Source organism: Silene latifolia, chromosome 3 (assembly GCF_048544455.1).
Source record: "Silene latifolia isolate original U9 population chromosome 3, ASM4854445v1, whole genome shotgun sequence".
Classification (NCBI taxonomy): Eukaryota; Viridiplantae; Streptophyta; class Magnoliopsida; order Caryophyllales; family Caryophyllaceae; genus Silene; species Silene latifolia.
In genome coordinates this window covers 106,018,207-106,042,547 of record NC_133528.1, presented here as the reverse complement: position 1 = coordinate 106,042,547, position 24,341 = coordinate 106,018,207, and the positions used below count along the sequence as shown (strand labels likewise).

Here is a 24,341-nt window from a genome sequence, read left to right as displayed (position 1 = left end):
TCAAAGCAACGACTAAAGATTGAATCGATTATTTAATTACGTTAATTGGTTGTTTTGATTTGTTTGATTACGTAGTTATTATGATGAAAACTATTTTTTTTTTAACTTTCAAAGTTAATTGCATGTAGAAGTTAAGTGAAAATTATGAAAGAGGCCAAGTTGAAAGTTTGTTAGATATTGACGATTTAAAATAACGTGTCGACACCGAATAACAGCACCCCATAACTTATTATTTCACCCTTTCGTTGAAAGCCCAAATCATTAGACTTCTATAACCGTGCTAGTGCTACTTTCGGTCTTATTGGGCTCTTCGGGTGCTAAGAATTCTCATTTTAGCATTCATAACCATTCTCATGTTGCATGTAGAAGTTAAGTGAAAATTATTTGACCCTTTCGCTGAGAACTGTCAAGCCATGCACTTACGTAACCTGAAAGAAAACATTGACAGGAAGAAGCTCAATTGTTTCGTTGTAGACCCAGGCGACCGCGTGTTTATTCCAAGCCTTAATGGATTATAGACCCAATGCTCAGCACCGTTTCACGAACCTGCCTTTTGGTGACTCGAGTCCATGGTATGAAATCAAGGCCGCTACCACATTCACTGCATTTTGCGGCCATACTGGCAGCATTTAGCATGGAGACAGTCTACCGCTTAGATGAACCATCTATGCCTTTACATTTTTCACTCAATACTTTTTTAGTCGATTACTTCAGTTGAGTTTGGCTCCTCACTATCTCAACAGAACTTAAGATTGCTTGATGTTAAATGTTATAAACAAAAAAATCCTATGTTAACTAGGTTGTTTACTCTACTCTTCCATTACAGAAAGTTGAACACATCTTCCTTTGTTGAGTCAGCACATGGAAGCTTTAGAGGTTCTTAGGTAATTTCGTTGGCATTCTTATTTTGCCTATTTAATCAAAAAAAATATCAGTGGTACTTTATAAGCAAAATTGAGATGACTAATTCAATGCTTCTCGGTCCAGGAAGGGGACGCAAATCAATGAGAAACCTTGCATGTCAGTAGATGTTGAGTAGATATGATTAGAAACTATCCTTGATGAGTTATTCGATAGCATAAGATAATAAGATATGGTGTATCCACAAAATACATTTCAAACATAATGGAGGGACAAGAGAAGCTCATCTGGCAGCCGTAAGTAGTAAGTACCACAAGATAATGTTAAGATCACACGATTATCACTATAACTAACACTGGCTATTGTTGCAGCATTAAGCTAATAAAAAAGCCAACCATTATTGAGTTGCCATGGACACCAAGTGTGAACCTACCTGAATGCAACTCGCAGCTCATGTTGTAGAGAAACATAAAACCGAGCAATTGGGTGAAATGAGATATCTATCACGTTTGAGCGTAAATGTTGCAGCATAAAAAGAAACAACCTGCAATAGAGAGGCAAATAGGGTCAGGACAACATCAGGCAAAAGAAATATGTCCATGGGAAAAGAGGTGAAAACGAAAAACATGTTCAGAGAATAAGGCCTTATACGATATGTATATAGGGCTGTTCGGCCCAAGAATGTGGAGTGAAAAGGATTGGAATGACATACTATAGGAATGAATTTAGATCTCCATACCACTCTAAATTTGATTGGTTTGGTTACTTCTACTCTAGGGGGAATAGAGTTGGAATCTTAGAGGGAGGGTAAAAGAGGGTTTCAAGAAGTTAGAATTGAATTAGAATCCATCAAGTATCTAAGTACATTCAAAAATAAGCCAAACACACATTAGAATTGCCCAAATCCATTACATACACTTCAACCAAACACCGCTTTAGTTCATTCTGACGCATAGAGGTTGAGGCTGAATATGCACGTTTATTGCGTTATATTGGCAGTTGGCATTAAGGAATAAATATGCTAGAATGCTAGATAACAAGAGAATGGGTCACAATGCAAAAATTGCGGCAAAATTCCAAATGCAGAGAATAGAAATAGATCGCAGTTATACGTTCTACATTCTAATGAAAAGGTCTACAGTTCTACACCCTCTACAAAACTGAAATACCATAAATTTACAAGATAAATATGAACCAAGACTTTTTTTCCCATATTGTATGTCATCTGTTTGGGATCTATAGACAAAAGCAAGGCACACTAGTCACTAGTCACTAGATATCGTTTGTTATCTATAGACAAAAAAGCAAGGCACACCAAAACATAAAATAATCTTCACCATCCCTGATGACTAAGTCAAAATCATCTCTTCCTACTCCCAAGGTAACCTCAAGATCTATAGACATCTTTCCTTTTGCATCCCTTAACAACCCTGATTGGTTATATTGACTTAAAATCTTGATGATCTAGTAAAAGTAATTGGAACCTTAAGCCCCCAAAAATCGAGGTACAACAATGTAAGTCCGGTTCTCATTGTCAAAAAAGTAACTCATAATCCACAGGTGCGCTTTTCAAACTAAGATAACACTCGATTGGACCACCATGCAAGTTATAGATAGTTTAGATAGCTCAACATCATGTAAACTCATGAAGAAAAAGCCAATACCAGCACAGACCTATTTCTATAAAACTCCCACCAATGTTGCATGATGTGTGTTCGGTTCGGTTAGGGGAATGGGTTCTGAGTTCGCTGAAATCTGCTAAATCAAATATAAAGAAATCCAGCAACCTAGTTTGCAAACACACTTCATTCAACTACAAGCTATTCCATTTGAGGATGGGCTGACTGAACCCCAAACCATGCAACAATGCTCGCAATCACACTTGGATCATATTTAATAAAAACGACGGAAGAGATTGAAGGGGTCACAAGGATCAGAGTGTTATTGATTACGTCTAATTGTGTCATGGAGTTTACATATTGAGGATAACATCTGAGAATTCTCTCCCTAATTTTCCCTACTTACATTCCCTTTTTTTGAATGGAGATTACCTTCTACCAAACATGTACTTACATGTACATAGGTATAAACTTAGTAAGAAGATATAGCGCTTTGGAATCAGTTAATCGTTAATGAAGCATAAACAAGTCAACATACACATAAAACTTCATGACAGAAGCAGAGAATATTGTTAAATGGTAGCTCATCTGCTAGGCTAATTACAGGAACTGAAACTTTTATCCTACAATTGAATTACAAGTACAAATTTGTGTAAATGACAAATATACTGTTTCTGAATACGAATTCATTCAAGCATCCAAATCTGTAGTCCCACTACCAAAATGGATCAGCAAAGGACAAACTATTAGGAATGTCACATAAGACTAATCTCTCCTACATTTAGGCATAGATATTCTCCCTGTATCTATAAGAACAGTTAATGGTATCCGTCACTCCAAAGTGACGGATACGTGCCGTCTTCAGTGAGATTTTGTGCTATAAGAATTCGCATAATTTACTTGGTAACCAGAGCATAAAATCCTTCCAAAAAACCCCCCATCACCATTTTTTTCGGCCCACTTACACAACTTCCCCATGGCTATCAACAACATCACCATCCTAAACTTTCATTCCCCGAAACATCTCTCTCCTTGAAATTCCAAATTAAAAACCTTCTCCTTGGCTACGGTTTATTCAACTATGTTGATGGAACCAATCCCGTACCTTCGGAAACAATAATGGCTTAAATCGATAGCCCCGACTCCACCCCCAAAACTGACAGTGCGGCCATTACCAATCCCACATATATGTTGCGAGCCCGTCATGACTACCTTAATTATTACTGTTACCTATATCTCAATCCTATATTATGTGGAAATCAGATGAGAATAAAATGGGATTGGAGGGAAACAATACTAGAGTAGATGGAATTCATGGAAAAAGGCATGATATACATACACAGATGAATAAATTGAAAAAAGAAAAAAGAAAAAAAAGTAAATATGAACCTGAAAGTATGTGGGAAGGAATCTAAGTGCGGAAGAACTTGAGAAGGATAAAGCATAAGAAAAAAAAGAAGATTAAAAGGAAGAGATAATCAACAAAGACGAAGAATTTGGTAGAGAAATCATCCTTGTTTTTCTTTGCGTATTTCTGGTCAACCTCCTCCATTTGCTCCAACCTTGCCATCTTACTTCTTATTATTGGAGTATATCGTAAATAACTAACTCTTCACGTTTCAGGCTTCTTTCAATCTCTTCCTATCTTTCTCTTCTGATCTACAACTTCCTCAATGTATGTATATTCCGTGTTTCATCTTTCTAATGTTCATGCGCAGTTAAACAATTTTGGTTTGGGTCGACTTATTTTCATGTTTATTATAAGAATTCTTGTCAAATTGGGTCCTTGCCTTACGTTCGGCTCAGATGTATAGAGATGTTAATTATTTAACATACAATAATATAATAAGTAGGTTATAAATAATTCAAGTTAGATTCCATAATATATAATATTGCATAATTCTTTCGATCATATATGTAATATATTTATATAAATATATAATCCTCTTAAAATTATATGCCTAAGTAGTAAAAGTAATTTCGTCAGTAAAAAAAAGAATTGTAGTAATATTGGATGTAGTAACATTGGATATAGTTATATGATAGTAATCACTCATTTGAATAGTAAAAGTAACAATATTATCAACGAGATTAGCGAGAGTGGTAGAAACAATAACGGGGTAGTGAAATAATCAATATTAATGCGGCAATAGTAAAAGTAACAATAATTACGGCGGGAGTAGTGAAATTACCAATATTAATGTGGCAGTAGTGACAGTAACAATAATTACGGCGTGAGTAGTGAAAGTAACAATGATTACGGGCAAGTAGTGAAATGTTATTACTATTATTTCATTAGTAAGAATAAAATATTAATAGCGGGAGTATTGAATTATTCTCGAAATTTATTTCATCGTAATTTTAGGACATGTTATAAAAAATATATTAATGATAAATTTATGGGTTATGCAACTTTAAGTAATTTTATTTAATGAAAAAAAATTAATGGTAAGTAGAGGTAACCCGAGCGAAGCCAATGGACTTCAATGTAATTAAATAAATCTATACAAATTAATTATACTATATAGTTTTTAATCATGTCACTGTGTGATGGACCCGACCAAGGGATTTCAATGTAAATATTATATAGTTTTGGTTGAAGTATAAATTTAGAGAACACTATAATATGATGATTTTCCTTAAAATAACATGCCCCACTTATGGAATTAATTAGTATAAATGATACCGTCGTTTAGTACCAAAAATAAATACCTAAAACAACTAATAGAAGCTAGTGGAAGTAGGGTCGATCTCCACAGGGAGGCGGTCACTACCTACTTGTTATTCGGTCTGTCTAAGGTCACAAAACGGGGGGTTTGAGACTTTAGTTGAATAAACTAAACTAAAAAAAGCAAGGGTCGAGAGAAAATAAAGAGAGTGATGCCGGGATGTCGGGTTACCATGGTATTACACAAATCAGCTAGAGATGAGGCCAGTCGGTCTGATGTGAGAAGGGTAAAGGAAAGGCCCTTCCCGTCCGCTATCCGCCCTAAAATATAACTAGCTTAGCTTCCACCCTCACTAGTGTAGTCTATTGCTCATAACAGGTCTATTCATTCCAATCTTCCGATCTAGGTCTGAACTTAACCAGATTAACTAATTCAGTTGCATGCATTCAACCAAACGGTTATAATTATACTGCTAATGAAACAATTCACACATTAAATCTCCTAAACCAACTATCGCATCATCGCTATACTACCATGGCTCCCCTAATCCTAGCATTAGGGGATTAGTTATGCATAAATATAAATAGAGCAAGAACAAGAGATGAAGAAACAGTAAACATGGCAAATTAAAGAGAGTAAAGAGGGAATTACAAACTAAGATCCAGAAAGTAACAGAACAAAGCAACCGTCTAAAAGAGGGTCCCAAAAAGAGAGAAAAAGAGAGAGAAAAGGGAGATACTAAACCTAATGACGTCTTTCCTATTTATAGGAAAGATTATTATTTGACCTAAGATACGATATTAAGATAAAAATCCCACGTCCATAGAAAAGTAGTCAATCGAGGACTTTAGAACTCCTCAATCGAGTAACTCCTAGCAAAAACCTCTCGATCGAGGACTTAAGGTACTCAATTGAACACTATCAAAAAGGCACCATTCGATCGAGGGTTTTAGGTACTCGATCGAACAAGATAGTACTCGATCGAGTACTTTCCAGCGCACAATTCCTGCTTCGCGCACTGAACTTCAAACGGCCGCCATTTCTTCGTTACTCGGGCAAACAAAATGTTTCCATTAGCGTTGGAAAGCTAAGAGAACAAGCTTTGATCTCTAATTGAAATCACTTGAAAATAAGTTGTAGAAATCGAGATATGGCTCTTCAAAATAGGCACTAGTAATTTGAAGCTCTTCCTTTGTCCGCTAAGCTTCCTTACTTCTAGGCGCATCACAATTAGTAGTTTCCAAGCTCCGACTCAACTCATCTCCTAAATGCATGCATAGGGACATGTTTTAGGCTTGATTATGCTCCTCTCCGGTTCATATCTGCAAATAATATAAGAGAAACCACAGTAGACAATTCGGGGGACATTTGTAGTTAAACACTACTAAATATGTATAGAAATGCGTGCAAATGAAGTACAAAATGCCTATATAAAATGCACACATCAAATCTCCCCAAACCAAACCTTTGCTTGTCCCCAAGCAAACTAAATGCAACTAACTAATGGAACGGAGTAAAGCTCAGAGCTAGCTACAAATGCCCTCTTAAACCAATTTAATGCAGCAAACTAACACTTATAGCAAAAACTGTCAAATGCAAACGAATTGTAAGATGTTTATAATAAAGCTGAACCATCGACCTTGCAAGTCCTTTGATAATGGACTCACACGGGTCACTCTTCTCTCATGAAGCAAAGGGTAAGCATATGAATTTTAAGAGAAGAAGAAAAATAGTCGCTCATCTAAACTACGACCAACATAAACATGCATGCAGCTAATATGATAGACAATTCTAACTACCGTACATACATTCCAACCAAACATGCAAGGTCCGTCACAGCCGAGGGCTTACAAAAATATGGTAAAGTGAGGTAATGGGTAAGAAAAGGCAAAACATTTATGGGATATATGAGGTAATAGTCAACCTAGCTACCTAACGGAACCATACTGAACAATATCCGATTCTTAGCCATCTCAAAATTCAAGCATAATGCCCTTAAAGTGGCATAATAACTCACTAACCAACAATATACTCCTCATAAGATAGAAATAATGTATAGGAGAAATCGTTTCATCAATTTTTCATTCTTTTTTTTTCTTTTCCACGGTTTTTTCATTTTTTTTTCCTTTTTCGAATTCTTTTTTTTTTCTTCTTTTCAATTTCATCATTTTTTTATCGTTCCATTCTCCTTCTTCTTCTTAAATTACCAACTCCCAATAGTACAATACAAACTAAACTTGGCAGATAAATTATATACCGCAAAAACATAAACTAAACTAGCTCGACAAGGCAGGCTAAATTTGGATGTAGTTATAGGTCAAAAAGCAAATTTGGCTAAATGTGGAGTTAATTGGGTACAAATGAAAGAAAAAGGGGAATGTAAGCACCTCCCTGCATGTGAAACCAACCACAAACCCGAATGTATGTAGGCAAAAAGCAATTGAATTTCATATATGTGCAAATCAATGAACATGTTATGTAAGGAGTAACTACTCACAATCCTACATGAAACCGGTCATCAATGACACCAGTTTATAAGGCTCTAAATCTTGGAAATTATAAGTAGTTTGCCAAACTTTTCAAGTCAAGTCTATTTGTTTAGTTGTATTTTAACATTAACTCGTAGATATGCAATAAGACAAAGCTAATAAGATATCAATTTGTCGCAAGGCTTAAGTGAAATGACCAAGAGTAGTGCAATTTCATCATCGAAATCTACCGTTCCGACTCAACCTATATGCTAAAATAAATGTGTTTTTTTTTTTTACAAATTTTTCTATTTTTATGGGATTTTTTAATTTTATAAAAAATAAACAACAATGCGTACAGAAATTAAACGTGATAACAGAAATGCAATAAAAACATAAATGCAGACAATAAAAACATAAATGCAGACACAGATATGGATGCAAAACCTCCCCAAACCAAACCGTACAATGCCCTTATTGTACACAAAAATAGGGAAAGGAAAATGCAAACTGAAAAGGAGAGAGTGAAGCTGTGGAAAACTCACAAAAATATGCGAAGTAGGGACCTCCCCAAACCAGCCAGCAACATGGGAGGTCGCTAACAGCTCCATAACAGCATCATGGGATGCAGAACAAAACAAGCTATCTTGTGGTACTCGATCGAGAAGATATGAAACTCGATCGAGTACAATTGGCTGCCATAATGTTCGATCGAAGGAAGGGATTGCTCGATCGAGAGGTACATTTATGTGGATGCTCGGTAGAGGGAGATACGGTTCGATCGAAGAAGTCAGACACTCGATCGAGTAGAATAGTGCTCGACCGAGAGCTCCCTTATTGCGCGAACTTCCTTAGCGTCAATAAAACACCTGCAAAGACGCAAATAGCAACCATAAATACGACCAAATACCAAGCCGAAACTGTTCAACGTCTATGGTTTTTAAAACCATTTATTACACACACAGCAAAACTGAAATGTTCGAAAATAAACTAAAAACTTAAACTCCGGGTTACCTCGCGGTCAGCGCTAGTTTCAGACGGGTCCCAGCTCGACCTTTTTTTTCTTCATCCAGTTGCTCCAGTTGGTCACAATCAAAGTAACTCAAAGCTCTAAGCATAAGATCATAAATCTGCCCATGTGCTACACAAGAGCATAAGTAGCACCAAAATAGAAAAAGAGCATATAAGAGAAATCTGAAGTACTGTCTCAGCCTAACAAAATTTCGATGAAAAATATGGTGAAACTTTATAAGCTTATTTGTCCAACTGGGAGGGGGTAGAGTATTGAAATATAAAGCATAAGTCATATGAGGTAATTTACTATTAGTCATAGCAATGATCATAAAGTTATCGTTAATTATCTCAGGTCGGTCGCTCCTAACGTCGGAATCATTGATAAAATAATGTATTACCTCTACCGTGCTAGGAACATTTCCGGACTCACCTACCTTCTCATTCCCCTCTTTTTCAGGTCCTATCCCGTAAATCGCAGCCTCTAGCGCGTCCAGCTCGGCTTTGAAAATGGGGGATTCACCATAACCACTGTCTTCGTCCAAATTGTCATTCAAAATGGACCAAAATGACATATCATTGCTCTCCGTGGCCATATCACTTGATCGAGAATGCATAGTGCTCGATCGAGGAGTTTCTTCATCAAAAATACTCGATCAAGGAGTACTGACCGTTCGATCGAGTTGTTCTTCCTCAGCAGTACTCGATCGAACACTCACATCTGGTCGATTGAGCAAATCCTTCTCTAAATTGTTCGATCGAGTGGTGGAATCTGCTCGATCGAACTCCTGATGCTGAACCTTGGTGAAATATTCGAGAAAAATGTCATCTTCATTAGCACCTTCAACTTCCGAGTCATACATATCTTCATCATCAATAGACAACTCAGGTCTTTCATGGGAAAGACTACTATCGGTAAAAACAGCATATACCGTCTCTAAGTCCCTAAAATCTGACTCGGCAGCTAATTGAGCAAGTGCCTTCACCAAAGACTTCAAATCAGCAATTTCTTCATTCTTTGTAACGGGAGGAGGGGTTTGTTGTTGCGGTGGCCAGATAAATGAAGGCTTTTGATAACCTCGTTGCTGAAGCGGATGTGGTGGCACATATGTGAAGGAATGACTAGCTTGTCTACGCTGCCTAAACGCATAGACCTCGTCGTTCTCTGCCAAACAAATAACCGCATTGTGCCCCGCAGCACCACATCTCTCACACTAGACCACCTGTTGCACCATAGTATGGAACATAGGTGGAAGATCAAAGGTACTCAAGCCTTCCCTTTGATGATCTTTTACCTAGAACTGTCTAGGTAGGACCTGTATGACCTATCAAAACAACACTAAGGAAAAAGATAAGAACTGCCTCAAGGATAAATCCCTTGAGGATAAAGACAGGCAAAAATAAATAAGTAAATTAAATAGTTGCCTCCCCGGCAACGGCGCCAAAATTTGATAACGTCGTTTAGTACCAAAAATAAATACCTAAAACAACTAACATAAGTTAGTGGAAGTAGGGTCGATCTCCACAGGGAGGCGGTCACTACCTACTTGTTATTCGGTCTGTCTAAGGTCACAAAACGGGGGGTTTGAGTTAAATAAACTAAACTAAAAAAAAGCAAGGGTCGAGAGAAAATAAAGAGAGAGATGCCGGAATGTCGGGTTACCATGGTACTTCCTCCGTTTTTATATGATGTACCCATTTGTTGAATATATGAGTGAAGTATTTTAATAAAATGGGTACATCATATAAGAATAGAGGAAGTATTACACAAATCAGCTAGAGATGAGGTCAGTCGGTTTGATGTGAGAAGGGTAAAGGAAAGGCCCTTCCCGTCCGCTATCCGCCCTAAAATATAACTAGCTTAGCTTCCACCCTCACTAGTGTAGTCTATTGCTCATAACAGGTCTATTCATTCCAATCTTCCGATCTAGGTCTGAACTTAACCAGATTAACTAATTCAGTTGCATGCATTCAACCAAACGATTATAATTATATTGCTAATGAAACAATTCTCACATTAAATCTCCTAAACCAACTATCGCATCATCGCTATACTACCATGGCTCCCCTAATCCTAGCATTAGGGGATTAGTTACGCATAAATATAAATAGAGCAAGAACAAGAGATGAAGAAACAGTAAACATGGCAAATTAAAGAGAGTAAAGAGGGAATTACAAATTAAGATCCGGAAAGTAACAGAACAAAGCAACCGTCTAAAAGAGGGTCCCAAAAAGAGAGAAAAAGAGAGAGAAAAGGGAGATACTAAACCTAATGACGTCTTTCCTATTTATAGGAAAGATTATTATTTGACGTAAGATACGATATTAAGATAAAAATCCCACGTCCATAGAAAAGTACTCGATCGAGGACTTTAGAACTCCTCGATCGAGTAACTCCTAGAAAAATCCTCTTGATCAAGGACTTAAGGTACTCGATCGAACACTATCAAAAAGGCACCATTCGATCGAGGGGTTTTGTAACACCCCCATTTATTCGGGAGCCTTTAGCTAGACATTTCCAAGTAAATGAGAGCGTTACCATCTCGGTTTCCGAGGTAGTGAATAACAAAGTACAACAAACCAAAGTACTTTAAATTAAAACTTTAGTGAATACATGTTTATTACAACTTAACCAACTAAAACTTAATATAAAAATAATTACAACTCGCAGCGGATATAAATAAAGTGATATAATTATTCTATGTGATCTAGACTTCAACTATGGTCCAAGTCGAGCTCTCATCCCAATGCTCCCGAGTCAGCTAATCTTTAGTACCTGTCAAATCTGCTCCCCATAAAACGGTTCACGGCAGGTGTTCACGAATACACAGTCACCACGAGGTTGAGTAGGAATAAACTAAACAACATAATAATCCAACCAAATTAAACACCCTTCAAATTCTCATCACTTCATTCGTACAACTCACTTACATCACTGGCAGTAGCACAACTCCCTTAACACCGTGCTATGCTCAACTCAACAACTGGAAGTAGTACTTTCGTACCATGCTCAACTGGCAGTAGTACCTCCCGTACTATGCACAACTGGCAGTAGTAATCACTTACTATGCACAACTATCTGGCAGTAGCAATCACTTGATATGCGCAGCTGGCAGTAACAATCACTTGTTATGCACAAGTGGCAGTAACACACTCCGTGTTATGCTCAACTAAATAATCAACTCTCCATACCAAATATAACCCAACAACAAAAACTCAATAAAAATCCCGTCATTAATCTCAACTAACATCTTTAACATACTCCACTACTTTACTTCCAATAATGAATCACAATATTAACCTTAACCTCATAAATCGCCACATTTAAACATTCATTCACTTAACAATTAAACCGAGTTGAGTAGGAAATTCCTACCTGACAAGCGGTTCCAATAAAGCAGCTCAAGCAATCCAAATAAATAAATAAAGCAGACGAACCCGATTATAAATTCTTCACAAACCGTCACCTAACATAAATATTATAATTTAGTTATTTATTATTCAATTCATTATATTAATTTATTCGATTATAATTTTTTTACATTACTTATTTTCTCGTGTAAATTATTATGTAACACCCGCTAAATAATTAAGCACGCATCCCCAAACAAACCCGTGTCTCATACCCCGAATATAATAATACAAGTCAACATATAATATGTGTAAACTATCCTATACCCATACCACGACCAATTTCCCCCAATCACCCGTGTATACACCTCTACCAAACCATTTATTTCACCCAAACCCGACACCACCACCTCTGCCACCTGCCCTACCGTGAGCCTCCTCTTCCCACAACCAAGACACGGCACTACCACCAGTAACAACTACCCTACACGGCTGCCAAAGCAAGCCCTAGCAGCAACAACCACACACCTCACCAACAATACCGAAAACCCGACATATACCACCCAACATTTAACCACTACTTACGACCACCACCAGCCTCCATCGACTCCACCCAACCTAGCCACAACTAGCCTGCAACCCAACGTCCCCAAGTACACCCTAACCACCGACCATACGGCCACCAACACCCCACAACTCAACGCCCTAAACAACCCCCTCAAAACCCGACACAACAACACAACACACATATATCCACCTCCTTACGCCACCCTACGACAACCAGTGGCCACCACCACTGACACCGCTGGAACACGGTGGTCCCTCAATCCCCTCGACCCACTGCACCCTCAACAAACAACGCCATAAACAGCAGCAGCGACACATTCACACACCTCCTCTGTTTCTCGCTATTTCGACGACCACCACCACAAACCACCACCAGCCACTCTACAAACACTCCCACCGTAGTCGACCCAACCCCCTGAAGCAAACCCACCACAACCCAGGTCAAGTCAGGCCCGTTTATGGGTCCAATCACTCATCCTAACCCCACGACCAAAACCCGTAACCCCCTTGACCAGCCATCTTTAACCGCCCCAAAAACCACCCCAACACGGTCAACGACGGTCAAATAAAGTCAGGTCATAATCACGGCAGTCCAAGGTTACTCTAGGTCTATATTTCGAGTCCTATGCTGGTCTAGTTATCGAGTTATAATATGCTAAAGTGTATACATAAGATGGTCTGAAATATTCCCTTGAGTCGATTAATTGGTTTTGTTAATTCCTTCTTCTTTCCGTCTCCTAAAGCTCCCCCTCTTTAATCTGTGATTAATTTCTCAGATTTAATAGGGTATTTATAGCATTGGATTATAGAGAATATGAGGTCAATTAGGAAACTATCATAACTTACCCTATTCCAATTAGTATAGGAATTACCATTATATTATTATTATCATTATTATTACATAGGTTAATCTTACCATAAATAGGATTCCCTCATACAATATTTACTAATTTATTATTACCATAAATTATTATTATTGATATAATTATTATTACTTTTATATATTATTATTTCCGTATTATATTATTATTAATTTCCGATATAAATCCCGATTATATTCATACCAATTTAATAAATTTCGGCCGAATTAATCAATGGCAGACTGTCCAACACTCGATTACCAACTAAGCCCAATTCACGACTTGGATTATTAATTTATTAATTAATTATCGTCTTTCTTTATTATTAAGAACGCCTTTAATTTAATTATTAAATTACATGAATTATTATCATTAATTAATTATCAAAATACGGGGTATTACAGTCTTTTCCCCTTAAAATGAACTTCGTCCCGAAGTTCGCCCACAACTACTACCACAACACTCATAGAAATTCTCATAACTAAGCATCATCCAACACAATTATCATATTACGATTATCAATCATGCCAATCTTATCACAAGGTATCACAATAATAACCCAAAACATTCGTAGTATTACATTCCTTCTCCCTAAAAATAAACTTCGTCCTCGAAGTTCAGAATATCAAACAATAGGAACAACATGCCACCAATCAAGAGTGCACACCATAACACAAGTCAACTATTATTTCAAGCACAACTCCAAATAATGATTAAATAAATAACAAAATCTTTGATTTTCTTCCAAATAGCAAACCACATCATATAGGATATTCGAACTAAACATTACTTAAACTTAAACTTCTTACTGTAGTTATCGACGAATAGATTGCTAGACTAAATAATAATCTCTAACAAAATACGCATAATTGTTTAGTTAATCTTTTCCTAATAATGACATCTGACTACAACATGAATGTAATTAATGTGAATATATATATATACATATATATATATATATATACATATACATATATATATATATATATACATATATATATATATATACATATATATATATAGTAATAAGATCATCTAAGTCCACCTCTTACATTTGAGTCCATAAGTCCTCCTTATAGCCATTGGATGAGGAAGATGGAGGGTTAAGATTGGAAGCAAAAAAAGGATGATTAATGCCTAATAAAACACTCCCCCTCTCTACTTTACTAATCCATACTAATCAAATATTAATCCACTATATAACCTTTATTTTTCCACCAACTTCTCTCTCATTCACACAATTCACTTCTCTACTCCCTCTCTAAAACCCAAATTAATTCCAAACCCAAATAATACTCTCATCCTAACAAACCCAAATAATTCAAAATCTAAAAAATAAAAAAAATTCCCTCCATATTACTCTCCCACCCACCACCACCGGCCCCACTACCGACCACCACCCTCACCCTCCATCCCAACACCACCCAGCCTCACCTCCTCACGGCCACATCCACAACCCCGACACCCACAACCCGACACCACCCTCACGCCACCACCACACACACCAAATCCGCCGCCCACCAAACTCCACCACAAAGCCGACCAGATCGCCACCACCACACACTGTCACCCCTCCTCTGACCCACCCACTGCCACACCACCTCACGCCACACCTCACGCTCACCTCCGCACCTCACGCCACACCACTGCACGCCGCACGCCACCATCATCCCCCACCACCACCACGTCTGCCACCAACCTCCTCCTTCCTCTTTTTCTCCTTACCTCTCCTTCCTCTCTCAGATCTGCCTCTTCCTCCTCCCTCCTCTGCCGCGGCTGCCGCCACCACACACTCCTCCTTTTCTTTTTTTTTCCAGATTTGGAGGTTGGTTGTGATGGTGATGGGAGAGTTGGTGGTTGTTTGTGTTTTGTTTTTGTAGATGTCGTTCCTTTTGTAATTTGCAGTTGTCGCGTTTTTTTTTTTTTTTTTTTTTTTTTCAAATTTAATAGTTTTGTTATTTATTTTGTTAAATGTTGGGTGTTGGTGTGTGCGCGCTAGTTTCAAATATCGTCTTGTTTTTTTTAAAAATCCCGTCTTGTTTAAATTTATTATGTTATCGTTTTTTTAGATCTCGTTTTTATGTATAGTATTATTTTTTTCAGATTTTCTTTACAAATTTCGTTTTTTTAAATGTTACTTTTATTTTAATGTTAGATCTATAATATTTTGATTTTAATATTAAATCTACTAAATATGAAATATTAGATGTACTAAATAGATCTAAGATTATTTTTTGATTTTAATCTTAGATATATTTAAAATATAGTCTTATTTTTAAGGTATTACACTTTTTTTATTAAAATTACACTTTTTTTTGCTAGAATAACACTTTTTTCGGCTAAAATAACACTTTTTTCTGCTAGAATAACACTTTTTTCGACTAAAATTACACTTTTTCTGCTAAAATTACATTTTTTGTTGTTGTTAGAATTACACCTTTTTCTGTTAAAATCACACTTTTCTCCATTAAAATTACACTTTTTTCTGTTAAAATTATACTTTTTTTTGCTAGAATAACACTTTTTTAGGCTAAAATTACACTTTTTGTTGTTAGAATTACACTTTTTTCTGTTAAAATTACACTTTCTTTTGCTAGAATAACACTTTTTTTTGGCTAAAATTACACTTTTTGTTGTTAGAATTACACTTTTTTCTGTTAAAATTATATTTTTTTTTTGCTAGAATAACACTTTTTTCGGCTAAAATTACACTTTTTGTTGTTAGAATTACATTTTTTGTTGTTAGAATTACAGTTTTTTATGTTAGAATTACACTTACCTCTATTGGACTAATGTTACACTCTCAATGGACTTGGTTATATTCTCATTGGACTAATGTTACATTCTCAATGGACTAAAATTACATTCTCAGTGGACTGGAATTACACTTTTCTGGACTAAAATTACACTTTTTTGGACTAAAATTACATTCTCCTTGACTAAAAATAACAATCTCATTGGACTGAAATTACACTTACCTGGACTAAAATAACACTTTTTGTCATTAAAATAACACTCGTAAAATGCTAAATTACAATAACTTGTGATAAAATTACAAAAATTCAAAATATTATTCGTTAAAATCACTCGGAAAAGATTGAAGTTAAACTTGTAAAACGCTAAATTCTCGAAAATATTCCTTAAAATTACACTTTTTGCTGTTAGAATTACACTCGTAAAATCCTAAAATGTCGAAAACTTGTCTCGAAAAAAAAAAACAAAAAAAACGAAACAGTCGAAAACTTGTCTCGAAAAAAAAAAAACGAAAAAAACCGAATCAGGAAAAATGTTAACAAAATTTTCATAAACTTTGAAGTATAAGACAAAATATGGTGTTAATTGTGTATGATAATGAATTAGTGAATGTATTATTAAAACTAGAGAGAGAAGTGAATTAATTAGTGTTAAGTGTGTTTTTTGCTTTCAATCTCAACCTTCCACCATGCATGATTCAAGGGTTGTGGGAGGGACTTATGGACTCAAAAAAAAAAAGGGACTTAGAAGAACTTGACACTATATACATATATATATATATACATATATATATATATATATATATATATATATAGGTTTAGGGAACACATTCTGCATATCACCAGACATGGTAATCTACTTCACATAATTTACAACATCAAATTATCAACGTGCAAAAGATAAGAAACAAAAACTTATACTTTTCAAGGCTAGGAAAACTTATTATAACTTCTAAAAATCATAAATAAATAAATAATAACTTAATTACTCCTCGATAACTTATACTTTTTAGAAAATATAGAGAGTTAGTAAATTATGAGAAAAAGAATCAAGTCAAAAACTCATAAGGTCAATTTATAATGCATTTGACAATTTATTTGGTCAAAACAGAAATTTCACAGCAACTTGTCAGAAACTTAGGTCAAATTGTAAAAATCATTATTAATTGTCAAAAATTTACCTTACAACGTGGCTTATCAATTTAGAAATATATACGAATATTTTAAACAATGTCGTTGGAATTACATTAAATCGACAGGTAGTTTTTAAATGGCCATTTTTACAAAAACATGGCGCGAAAACATCACTGTACAGGAATATTCTGACCACTGTCCACTAAAATATTTATTTCTCCTAACCCGTATAATATTTGAACATGCGACCAGTGGCATATGAAAGTTAACTCACAAAGCTATCACACATAAAAATCTCGAAAAAGAACTTTAAACGGACAGTAAATGGCAGCCACAACAATCAAGGGTAAAAATCTTGTGAAATCAACCAAAATCGCATTCTTCCCAAGTCCACACAATAATTAATACTTCACATGCTTAATCATATTCACACCTTCCACATACATGCCAACATACTTCCTCATATCAACATACTTATAACAATGCTTAAAATAAATCATATCACATCCCTTCACCGAAAAAGCAAAGTTACGTCCACGTAATCGCAAGCATTAATGAAACAACATTCAAACAAGGCAACAAAACTTTCAAAACAAAATAACCAATGTTCCTTTTAAATTACCCCAACTCTCAAGTATTCTCTCAAGGTTCCTGGTTTGAAACTGAGAGGGCCATGGTATAAATTAAGTCGCGCTTCTTAACCGCACTAAGAGAGGCTCCTAACAGTTTCTACCCGGGATTCATTTTATTTAGACACATTCTAAGTTCATTATTATTCATTAGTTAGGCCCGATGATCGTTTTTGCTCTGATACCACTTTGTAACACCCCTATTTCACTACTACAAATACAGGCTATAAAAACGGTCAAAAACCGTTGTTATATAAAAAAGCGGACGTTGTTAAAGCGTCCGTAATAAAAGGTTTTAACAACGGTTGGTTTTCTTAAGGAAACCGTTGTTAAAAATATTAACAACGGTTTTAAGTATAAAAACCCGTTGTGGAAAGTGTGACTCAATTTTGGGGGGAAAGTTATAACTACGGGTTTTAATATACAAAACCGTTGTTATAACTAACGACAACGGGTTGTTTGTAAATAACCGTTGTTTGTTCTTAAAAAATAAAAAAAAATTAAATTAAATATTACTAGATGCATGCATAATTACGGCCCGTTATAATTCCGATGCATGCATTATTACTGACATCATTGTGCATATGGACGGACAATATGGAATGAGAAGGGTTAGTAATAAGATTTGAAGCAGCATTGAGAGATATGATGATGATTATGCATGGCACAACTTCCTAACATATATATTAATTAAAAACCAACTCAACCCACACATTGCTTAGTATAAATACATTGCATTATCTCAACTAACATTTCCATTATCTCAATATATACATCTCCAAACCCTAACTGCTAAAACAAACTCCAAATAAATAACCCTAATTAATTTTTCAAAACAAACTCCAAACTCCAACAAAATGAATGATTTCATCCTTAAGACTCTTACTATGATCGAGAACAACAACAGTTTCATCCGCCGGTTGCTCCATATTGAGGAAAGTTTCAAGAGCTACCTTGCGGATGCTCGATCCGTACTGAAGGACGCCAAAGAAGATGGCTTGACGGAGCAGCAGCAGTTGCAGCTATATGACGATATAGCAACTGCTGAACGGAACCTCCAAATAGCCAAGGAGGAGAAGACGGATATGATAGATGAGAATAAGATCCTCTATGAAAATATAAGAATTGCATTTGAATTAATGTAATTTTTTTTTTTTAATTTATGTATTTATAAATATATATATATATATATATATATATATATAGGGGCGGGTTCAGGTACGAACTAAGTTACGGTGCGAACCGTACGAACTAGCTTTAAACCAATTTTTTTTTTTTTTTTTTTTTTTTTTTTCAGATACATTTTATTATCTTTTCAGATACACTTCTTATTCATATACATTTTATAACACAACTAGATACACTTTTTCCACACTAAAATTTTGGATGCACTTTTACAACTTTTTAACACTAACTAATACTTCCAGATACACGTATTAATAATTCCAGATACGCATGTTAATACTTCCAGATACACGTATTAATATTTCCAGATACGCATGTTAATACTTCCAGATACACGTATTAATACTTCCAGATACACGTATTAATACTCCAGATACGCATGGTATAACTAACGGATACCAAGTGTATCCGGTAGTATTTTCACGTGTATCTAGGGTGATATTTTGTGTATCTACTTCCACCATCGTCATCACAGCCCCCACCGCCACCGCCACAACCACCGCCACCGCCACCGCCACCACCACCACCACCACCACTGCCCCTACCACCGCCACCACCACCACCGCTGCCTCCACCATCATTACCAAGCTGACCCGACTAACACCACACCACTACCACCACCATCACCACCGCCACACAAACTTCAACCAGACAAATACCAATACCACGACACGACTACAATCTGATGCGACTTCCATTACCACCACAACCAAACATCGACCCCACCAGACCACCACCACGCCGCTTAACACCATCGCCGACTACCATACTTTATCAGCCGCCACACTACCGTCGTCGGCGCCGACGACTTAACGCGATCCCATACATTAACACCTCGATCAGATTCGAAATTTCACGAGGAGTATAACTATATGATTATTTGGTCGAAATTACTTGTATCTTTGTGTAGATCTAGCAATTGCCACATGAATGGCCGACTACCATACTTTTCATTACCACCTGAATGTTGTCTCTGCTCCGACGGCGACGGACTACGCAACACCACGACTCAACCCACCACAAGCCAACCCGCAATACCCCACCACGATTCCACGAACATAAAACAACAAATTGATCAGAAATTCTTAATACTCCCAGATCCGCCATTTATACGAACCAAAATTGACATTTCCTGACTCGAAATCCCTCGATTATGCCATTTTTGCGATTAGTATTTTGAAATTTGATTTCGTTTTTTGTAGATCTGGAATTTAAATTACAAAATGAATTTTAAAAGAGGCTTGAGTGACGAATTTAAATTAATTTTAAAGAAATAATTACACAAACGGAGAAAGAGACCAGCCGCCCTGATTAACGACGTTGTCGGAATATTCTGAGTGTGGATGGCTGCGCGGCGGCGATATTAGGCGAAGATCAGAGAAAGAGACAAAGTGAATATGAGGTTGCAAACCGTAGAGACAAGATCTCTGACAGTGGGGTTGAGGTGACACGCCGGTGACGTCAATGTCGGAGCTCCGGCGGCCATAAAGTTGCTTGTGTTTGATGGTTGGTATGGGATAAGGAGAGTAGAGGTTTGGAATAAGTGTGTGACAGTGATTCCATTTGATATGGCAGGGGTTAATTGTGACGGTACAAAGTTTACTTTGACAGTTTTTATTGAGTTCGTACGGTTCGTACCCTAATTTAGTTCGTACGGGATCCTGATTCTATATATATATATATATATATATATATATATTAATTATGTTTATCTTGCTTCTTCATTGTTTTACTAACTAATTATGCGAACAATACTTAAACAAATAACATAATGGTCGATAAAAACACATACATGCAAAAGAAATAATTAGAAAAAGAAAATAATGACGATGAAACTAACAGTGACGACGAGATTTACCTGATAAATACAGAACGTAAGAGACGATGAAATCAACAGTGACGGCGAGAAGATAAAGCGACGATGAGAAAGAGAGAAAGAGAGAAAGAGACAATGAGAAAGTGTGTGTTTTGTGTTTGTGTTTGTCTGTTGTGTTTGTGTTTGTGTATTAAGGGTTGTGTTTTGTGGCTGCAGCAGACTTGTGTTTGTGTGGTTTATATATGGAAGGTATTGACAACGGTTATTAAACAACAACCGTTGTCAAATATGTTTTAACAACGGTTGTAAAAAACACCCGTTGTCAAATATGTTTTAACAACGGGTTACAAAAGTAACCGTTGTGATTACTTTTCACTAACTTTGCGCCAATTTTGCGCCAAATTATTAACAACGGTTGTGCATGTGTGACCCGTTGTTAAAACTAATAACAGCGGTTTTTATAACCATACCCGTTGTAATTAAGTTTAGTAAAATTCGCGCCATACATTCTACAACGTCTATTGTGATTTTCGTGAATAATCGTTGTTAAAGGGGCGTTGTAGTTGCCTGGATTTGTAGTAGTGTTTATTCGGGAGCCTTTAGCTAGACATTCCCAAGTAAATGAGAGCGTTACCATCTCGATTTCCCGAGGTAGTGAATAACAAAGTACAACAAATCAAAGTACTTTAAATTAAAACTTTAGTGAATACATGTTTATTATAACTTAACCAACTAAAACTTATAAAAATAACTACAACTCGCAGCGGATATAAATAAAGTGATATAATTATTCTATGTGATCTAGATTTCAACTACGGTCCAAGTCGAGCTCTCATCCCAATGCTCCCGAGTCAGTTAATTTTTAGTACCTGTCAAATCTGCTCCCCATAAAACGGTTCACCGCAGGTGTTCACGAATACGCAGTCAACCACGAGGTTGAGTAGGAATAAACTAAACAACAATAATAATCCAACCAAATTAAACATCCTTCAAATTCTCATCACTTCATCCGTACAACTCACTTACATCACTGGCAGTAGCACAACTCCCTTAACATCGTGCTATGCTCAACTCAACAACTGGCAGTAGTACTTTCGTACCATGCTCAACTGGCAGTAGTACCCCCCGTACTATGCACAACTGGCAGTAGTAATCACTTACTATGCACAACTATCTGGCAGTAGTAATCACTTGCTATGCGCAACTGGCAGTAACAATCACTTGTTATGCACAAGTGGCAGTAACACACTCCATGTTATGCTCAACTGAATAATCAACTCTCCATACCAAATATAACCCAACAACAAAAACTCAATAGAAATCCCATCATCAATCTCAACCAACATCTTAACATACTCCATTACTCTACTTCCAATAATGAATCACAATATTAACCTTAACCTCATAAATCATCACATTTAAACATTCATTCACTTAACAATAAAACCGAGTTGAGTAGGAAATTCCTACCTGGCAAGCGATTCCAATAAAGCAGCTCAAGCAATCCAAATAAATAACTAAAGTAGACGAACCCGATTATAAATTCTTCACAAACCGTCACCTAACATAAATATTATAATTTAGTTATTTATTATTCAATTCATTATATTAATTTATTCGATTATAATTTATTTACATTACTTATTTTCTCGTGTAAATTATTGTGTAACACCCGCTAAATAATTAAGCACGCATCCCCAAACAAACCCATGTCTCATACCCCGAATATAATAAATAATACAACTCAACATATAATTTGTGTAAACTATCCTATACTCATACCACGACCAATTTCCCCCAATCACCCGTGTATACACCTCCACCAAATCATTTTATTTCACCCAAACCCGACACCACCACCTCTGCCACCTGCCCTACCGTGAGCCTCCTCTTCCCACAATCAAGACACGGCACTACCACCAGCAACAACTACCCTACACAGCTGCCAAAGCAAGCCCTAGCAGCAACAACCACACACCTCACCAACAATACCGAAAACCCGACATATACCACCCAACATTTAACCACTACTTACGACCACCACCAGCCTCCATTGACTCCACCCAACCTAGCCACAACTAGCCTACAACCCAACGTCCCCAAGTATACCCTAACCACCGACCATACAGCCACCAACACCCCACAACCCAACGCCCTAAACAACCCTCTCAAAACCCGACACAACAACACAACACACATATATCCACCTCCTTACGCCAACCTACGACAACCAGTAGCCACCACCACTGACACCGCTGGAACACGGTGGTCCCTCAATCCCCTCGACCCACTGCACCCTCCACAAACAACGCCATAAACAGCAGCAGCGACACATTCACACACCTCCCCTGTTTCTCGCTATTCCGACGACCACCACCACCAGCCACCCTACCAACACCCCCACCGTAGTCGACCAACCCCCTGAAGCTAACCCACCACAACCCAGGTCAAGTCAGGCCCGTTTATGGGTCCAATCACCCATCCTAAACCCCACGACCAAAACCCGTAACCCCCTTGACCAGCCACCTTTAACCGCCCCAAAAACCACCCCAACACGGTCAACGACGGTCAAATAAAGTCAGGTCATAATCACGGCAGTCCAAGGTTGCTCTAAGTCTAAATTTCGAGTCCTATGCTGGTCTAGTTATCGAGTTATAATATGCTAAAGTGTATACATAAGATGGTCTGAAATATTACCTTGAGTCGATTAATTGGTTTTGTTAATTCTTTCTTCTTTTTGTCTCTTAAAGCTCCTCCTCTTTAATTTGTGATTAATTTCTCAGATTTAATAGGGTATTTATAGCGTAGGATTATAGAGAATACGAGGTCAATTAGGAAACTATCATAACTTACCCTATTCCAATTAGTATAGGAATTACCATTATTATAATTACCATTATTATTATTATTATTATTATTATTATTATTATTATTATTATTATTATTATTATTATTATTATTATTATTATTATTATTATTATTATTATTATTATTATTATTATTATTATTATTATTATTATTATTATTATTATTATTATTATTATTATTATTATTATTATTATTATTATTATTATTATTATTATTATTATTATTATTATTATTATTATTATTATTATTATTATTATTATTATTATTATTATTATTATTATTATTATTATTATTATTATTATTATTATTATTATTATTATTATTATTAGGGTTTTTTGATAACTGCTACCACAAGTAAACCATTTTTTGAGAACTGCTACCAAGGTAAAAAATGTTTAAAAAATGCTACCATAATTCTTGCTTCGTTAAAAATCCAGTACCAATTCATTAAACGAGCCTACTTGAATCAATCTCAGCCACTCATTTCAAATGTTTAGTTTAAGTTATATTTCCCATACCTATTATACCCTTCCTCCCATCTTTATAACAT

At 36.3% G+C, this 24,341-nt stretch overlaps 1 long non-coding RNA gene across 1 annotated transcript; it reads right to left on the bottom strand.

Moving 5' to 3' along the window:
* Window positions 1–1,040: 1,040 nt before the first annotated feature.
* On the bottom strand, window positions 1,041–4,273 carry LOC141647822 (uncharacterized). Its single transcript, XR_012545852.1, has 2 exons — window positions 3,870–4,273; window positions 1,041–1,405 (listed from the first exon to the last, which is right to left on the bottom strand). It is a non-coding gene; the product is annotated as an uncharacterized LOC141647822 (long non-coding RNA).
* Between the last annotated feature and the right edge of the window lie 20,068 nt (window positions 4,274–24,341).